The following is a 7,338-nucleotide window of genomic DNA, read 5'->3' on the forward strand; positions in this document are numbered from 1 at the left end:
TCTCAAAGTGATTTGATGATGTCGCTGTCAAAGTTTGCTTCGTCGACTTCCATGAAATAGCGGTGTCCCCTCGTGTAAGCACATAACCCGTTTGGGATTTGGCTTTATGTGGGTCTGAAAGATAGCCTGCATCTGCATATCCTATTAAAGAGAAATTTGATTTTTTCGAATAAAATAATCACATGTCAGTTGTACCACGAAGATAACGAAATATATGTTTTACATCATTCCAATGTCTTTGGGTTGGAGAAAAATTATATCTTGCTAGAAGGTTAACAGAAAAAGCTATATCTGGTCGGGTACAATTTGCAAGATATGATAATGCACCAATTGCACTCAGATATGGTACTTCCGGACCAATGATATTCTCTCCATCTTCAATTGGACGAAAATGATCTTTCTTAGAGTCAAGTGATCTAACGACTATTGGTGATGCTAATGGATGTGCTTTATCCATGTAAAATCGTTTTAATATTTTTTCTACGTATGAGGATTGATGAACAAATATTCCTTCTTGTAAATGTTCAATTTTCAAGCCAAGAAAAAATTTTGTCTTTCCCAAATCCTTATCTCAAATTTACTTTTTAAATAATTGGCAGTTTTGGTGAGCTCTTCGGGAGTTCCTATGAGATTTAGATCATCCACATATACTGCCACGATTGCAAAACCTTCATCCGTCTTTTTTGTAAAAACGCATGGACAAATAGCATCGTTTGTGTAACCTTCTTGTAATAAATACTCGCTAAGGCGATTGAACCACATGCGCCCGGATTGTTTTAATCCATATAATGACTTTTGCAGTTTTATTGAGAACATGGTCTTAGGGATTGTATCACTTGCTTCTGATGGCTTAAATCCTTCAGGGATTTTAATGTATATGTCGTTATCAAGTGAACCATATAAATATGCAGTAACCACATCCATAAGTCGCATGTCCAGTTTTTCTGATACAGCCAAGCTAATCAAGAATCGAAAAGTGGTGGCATCCCTTACAGGTGAGTACGTTTCCTCAAGTCAATTCCAGGTCTCTGAGAGAAACCTTGGGCTACAAGTCTGGCTTTATATCTTAAAATTTTGCCATTTTCATTTATTTTTCGTACGAACACCCATTTGTATCCTACAGGGATTATATTTTTAGGTGTTTGAACTACGGGCCCAAACACTCTACGTTTCTCTAAAGAATCTAATTCAGTTTGTATAGCCGCCTTCCATCTTGGCCAATCATTTCTTTGTTGGCAATCTTTAACAGATTGTGGCTCAGGATCATCATTGTCTTGCATAATATCAAGGACTACATTTAGAGTGAAAACATCATCGATGTTTGTATTACTTCGATCCCATATTTTGCGAGATATCAAATAATTGGTCAAAATCTCGATATTTTCATGTGATTGTGATTATTCATAAATCATGTTTTCCACATCTGTTTCATTTATTTCTCTTGTTGTATCATGTAAAGTTGCTTCTTCTAGAGCTGTAACTGCTTCTTTATCTTGCACCTTTCTTTTTCTAGGTACTGTATCCTTCGAACCAATTGGTCGACCACGCTTCTGGCGTATTTTAGATTCGTTTGCGGGTAAAGTATTACGTGGTCCTACAGGGACATCATTCTTCACCGGAGTATTCTCTACTAGTGTATATGATTTTGTCATATTTTTTGTATTAACAAAAGCATCGGGTAATTGATTTAAAATTCTTTGCAAATGAATAATTCTTTCAACTTATTGCTCACATTGATTGTTTCTGGGATCATAATGAGATAATGTTTTCTCATTCCAAAAAATTTTTCGTTGTTCCTCATGATACAACTTTGCTCCCCCTAGAGTTGGAAAATCAGTTTAATCAAAGTGGCAATCTGCAAATCTTGCAGTAAATAAATCACCCGTTAAAGGCTCCAAATATCTAATGATAGATGATGAATCATATCCCACGTAAATTCTAAGTCTACGTTGTGGACCCATTTCGGTCCATTGTGTAGGTGGGATAGGGACTTGTACCGCACAACCAAATACTCAAAAATGAGAAACTTCAGGTTCTTGATCATATGCAAGTTGCAAATGTGAGTATTAGTGGTAATTAGTTGGTCTCACACGAATCAATGATGCTGCGTGTATTATAGCATGACCCCAAGCTGCAGATGGTAGTTTTGTTTTCATGAGTAGCGGTCTAGCAATCAATTGCAATCGTTTAATAAATGATTCTGCAAGACCATTCTGTGTATGAACATATGCAACTGAATGCTCAACTGAAATCTCGATCGACATACAAAAGTCATCAAATGCTTGTGATTTGAATTCAACAGAATTATCAAGACGAATTGTCTTGATTGAGTGATCAGGGAACTGAGCTCGTAATTTAATTATTTGCCCAAGTAATCTAGCAAAAGCTATATTTTGAGATGCTAACAAACTAACATGTGACCACCTAGTCGAGACATCAATCAATACCATGAAGTATCGAAATGGTCCACATGGTGGGTGTATAGACCCACAAATATCCCCATGAATTCTTTTCAAGAAGGTTGGAGTTTCAATATCAACTTTTGTTGGGGAATGTCTTATAATTAATTTTCCTTGTGAACAAGCCACACATGAAAAATCATCATGTAAGAGAATCTTCTGGTTCTTTAAGGTATGTCCACGAGAATTATTTATTATTCTTCGCATCATTGAACTCCCAGGGTGACCAAGTCGGTCGTGCCATAATACAAAACCTTTCTTGTCAACAAACTTCTTGTTTGTGACTGCATTTGCTTCAATTGATTTTATTATTGTGTAATACATTCCAGAAGGAAGTGCACGTAATATTTCTTTTATCTGCTTCTGGCCAGATATAATGGATGTAATGCAAAGATATTCAACATTGTTTGCATTCATTGTTTCAATATGATATCCATGTCGGCGGGATAAAACCCAAATACGTCCTCAAAGTTTCCTAACTTTCCCAAAAATATACTAACACTTTATTCGTTCCTAATTATGTCCCTTATTTAAAAAATAGTTTCCTTAATATGTCCCTCAAACTAAAAATTGCCTATAATACCCTTATTTTAACAATCATAACTAATATTTTCTTTGGACTCATAAAATGGTATCAGAGCCTAGGTAATTTTATTCAGACTTTATATTATTCGTTAATTCATACTTTTCTTTGTTGAGGAGAAGATTTTTACAAAAAATGACTTCAAACGAAGGTTTGAATCAAGAGGATTTTATTTATATAAAATCCTATAAACAAGTAAATTTATTCACAATAGATTACTTACAACAGGTGATGATTAATGCTCTTAATTTTGAAGAGATAAAGAAAGATGATTTCTAACTCTCAATTTTTAGAGATTACCCCAGATTTCTCTAAACTCTCCGAAGATCTTAGAGAAATTCAAAAGATGGTACAATATTACAGTAATCAGCTGTATGAAATACCTCAGCAGATTGGAGAAATCCTTAAGAAACAAGAAGAAATTCTTGTAACTCTAAAGGATCTTCAAACCAAAATCATAAATCTAGAACATACTTCTGGTTCTAGAAAGGGAAATACAGGAGAAAGGTTACCACTCTCGTTTGGTACCGAACCTCTGTTACATCAGAAAGGTAAAACCAAAATGGTTAAAAAACCTTTAACTGATGATGAAATGATGATAAATCTTATAAAGTCAGTATCAGAGAAAAACACTATCTGATGACTACTTTAGAAAGATTAAATCTAGAAGATCTACAAGATCTTGCGGATTCTTTTTTGAATCTCAAAGTATTAGATCTAAAAATGAATTCCCCCGAGGGTGAACAACCCATAGGGAATTCCCCGAGATATGTGGTTAAAACAGAAGAACCACATAGTGAGTTCCATGTTGGAGAAAATTCATATCCAGCAGGAACCAGATCAAGAAGGAGTAAAATACCAATACATCAAACTCCTTATGGAAAAACTGTTTTAGACCCGATACATCCTTATGGGGTTATGTTAAACCTGGATGTTCTGGACTTCAAAAACAGAGAAGATCTCATAGATGATTGGACATCATCCATGAGAATAGCAGCAGAAACTTTAGATCTCAATAAAGAAGGATTTATCAAACTTTTGGAAATGAGTCTAATGGGATCTGTCAAGATAGCTTGGGAAATGACCATGCCAGAAACCAAGGAATCAATCTTAGCAGGAGAATTACTTAGCAAGATTGGAGGATGAATGACCACCCTTTTTAAAGCACAATTCATAGGGGTAGACTATTTCAATAATCAAGATACATAAAAAAAGAGAAGATATACTCAAGCTCTGTATAGCCTCGAGTTACATGATATCTGTTTAGTTGATGAATATATTATGTTATTCACCAAATACAGATAAAATTCGTGAGTTGAAGAAAATGTAGCCATTCAGCTATTTTTTGCAAAAATGCCAAGCCCCTTGAGAGAAATGCTGATAAAAAAATATGTTCCAGGTAATCTTGATACATTGGCAAAACGCGCTTCCTTTTTGAAAGGAAAATTGGCGGAATGGTGCCATATGGCCGCATTACAGAAGAACTACAAGAAAATAAGGGGTATTAATAAGCATACTCCTCTATGTTGTAGAGAAAATGATCTCCCTACGGTTATAGGGAATAAATCACAGGGATTTAAAAGGAATAAATTCAAAAATAATCCCTATAATAAAAGAATGAAAAGTTCTTGGAAACCAAGAACATTTTGGTCCAAACAAAAGGCCAGATCCTATAGATCAGGTAGAATAAGTGGACATACAAGAACATCCCCAGCAACAAACTCATCACAAGGCAGGGGAAGAACACCATCTAGAAGAACTTTCAGAAGAACTCATACGAGAGCAAGTGAAAGTTTCAAGGATTGCAACGGCTGGACATGTGGAGCAAGAGGACATATATCTACAAACTGTCCAGAAAACGAGAAAAAGGGAGTTAAACTCTTTGAAGCAACACCAGATATGGATGATGCGGTCTTCTTTCAAGATCTAGTCCAAGTATATCAATTTGAGGATATCCCCTCAGATGAATGTATATACGAAGAAGAGATATTGTTTAGCCAAGATGAATCAGAATCAGAATCAGAATAAAGAAGAAGTGTTTCGACACGAAACACATGAGAGTTTGGCTGGATTTTTTAGTCAAACCACGATATCTCATAATATGGTCCAAAGGATTATGAGAGAAAATCCAACATTACAGAAGTACCAAGGATTTTCGGCAGGACAAGTAGAAAGAGTCTTAGGCAACCTAGGGCTTAGACAAAGAAGACATCATTTGATTTACAAAGTATTCAGAAGGGAAATGGCAATCCCTATGGAGTTAACAAGTAATCAAATAGAGATGCAGTTAATTCCTTTTGAAAAAGTAAGAGAGGAATTGCAAAAGCTGAAAAGTGAGGTAGCAAGAACGATGTCTTGGATTCATATTGGAGCGATCCAAATAATGATCAAGGCAACTTTTAAAGAAGGAATAGATTCACCCATAGATATCGTAGTATGTGATAAAAAAAATGGGGAATATCCAAGATGCTGTTCTGGGTACGATCTCAGGAAATCTATGTGCAGGAAAAATTGTAGGAGTTATTTATCCAAGAATAGCCTACAATTTAGCTGACAGAGACTTTAGTCGAGCCTTGACGTTGCATCAAAACTTCAAGGAAAAAAGATTAATGAAGGAAGGTAATAGACCATATTCTATTACTTATCAAATTTCATATGCTCTTTCTAATACTCACAATTCTGAATTATTTATTAGAAATGAGTTTATTGAAATTCCAAAAATCTTTGGAAAAGTTGCTCAAGCAATATACCCGAAAAGAATCAAGTTTCCTTTAGTTCAAGAAACAGACATTCAAATACAAGATAAACCGGTTCTATACAGAGATCTTAAAATAGAACCCCGAAGGTTATCTTTCCAAGGTGACCGAATGACAAGTTGAAGGTGGGAAAAATCTCTTATTCATGAAATTCCACCAGAAGAAAACGAGTTTTCAATAATAGAAAAACTTAGATCTCCAGAAGGATGAAAAGAAGTAAAAATAGTATTCGAAATTACAAGTCACGGGAACCAATTTCCTTGTAACTCGATTTACTATTTAGAGCAGCAGGTAACAGGAACTTACCAAGGATTAATAAATATTGGTGAATTGGAAGTTCAAATTTCGGGGATCCCGGGAAAAGAAATAGATCAACTAATTCTTGGCTTAGAATTCCTGAAAGATCATAAACCATGGAAACGCCTTGAAAAAGGAATAGAGTTCATGGCAAAAGAAAAGACTTGGAGGATTCAATAAGAAATCTTTTCGAAATGGAAAAACAAGAAAATTGGATAAGGGACAATCTCTTGATCAGATTCGAAAACTCTGTTCACAAACAGAGGAAGAAGCAACTCTTGAAATTAGTAAATCATGAGCATGATTTACTAGAATGCATTGAAGAATTAGAAAGGTGTAACCATAATCTACCTTCTGAGGCCTTAGGAAAGCTAAGGGTGAATAGTCTTAATCGGATTACTGAGTTACAACACAGTCTGTTAAAGATGGCGGGGTCATTTAGCAATCCCTTTAAAAAATGTCAACAAGTCCTTTCTCCATATACATTCCCATAGGAATGTTGTATGAACAATATAAGGTTGAATACTTTGCAGCCTATATTGATTCAGGAACATGAATTTGTACAACAAAAAGAGGAGTCTTCCCTGAAGAATGTGAAGAAGAATTGCAAAAAATTGCTGGACAAGATTTCTCTCGAAGAATTTTAATTCTTTGCAAATGAATAAAAAAAGCAGAAATCCTTGTGGGAGGAGCAGGTCAAATACCTTGGTACAAGGTAAAGACACCACCAATCTATTTCCATGATACAGGAGCTGATATCCTGTTAGGAAATAACTTCTTACAAATGTTTAAGAAGTACACACAAGACAATGAGTCAAGACGACTTATGTTCACTATAATTTGTGATCATAAAATTATCATTCAAAGACTCAAGGTTGATTTTTATCGACAATTGCCAATAATATTTCGCAGTCAGCGTGGTGATAAAGGACAACTCTTTCACCCAAAAATGAAAGATCCAAGAAGGTTTGGAGAAACCATGTTGAAAATAACAATAGAACAAGAACTCCAAATAGAAGACATGTAGCTTCTCAAGGTAACTCTGAATGACCGAGATATAGAGTTAGAAAATAAGGTATCCCTTGAAGACGTCAAAAAGAGGCTCAAATAAAGTTATAATGAGCATCCTTTGGCATGGTGAGATAGAAATCAACTCAAAGCCAGTCTCACTCTAAAGGAAGGCAAATGATATGAATTCGTCAGATATAAGCCTATTCCAATGAACATAACAGATCAAAGGGAT

The sequence above is a fragment of the Henckelia pumila genome, chromosome 2 (assembly GCF_033568475.1).
Source record: "Henckelia pumila isolate YLH828 chromosome 2, ASM3356847v2, whole genome shotgun sequence".
Classification (NCBI taxonomy): domain Eukaryota; kingdom Viridiplantae; phylum Streptophyta; class Magnoliopsida; order Lamiales; family Gesneriaceae; genus Henckelia; species Henckelia pumila.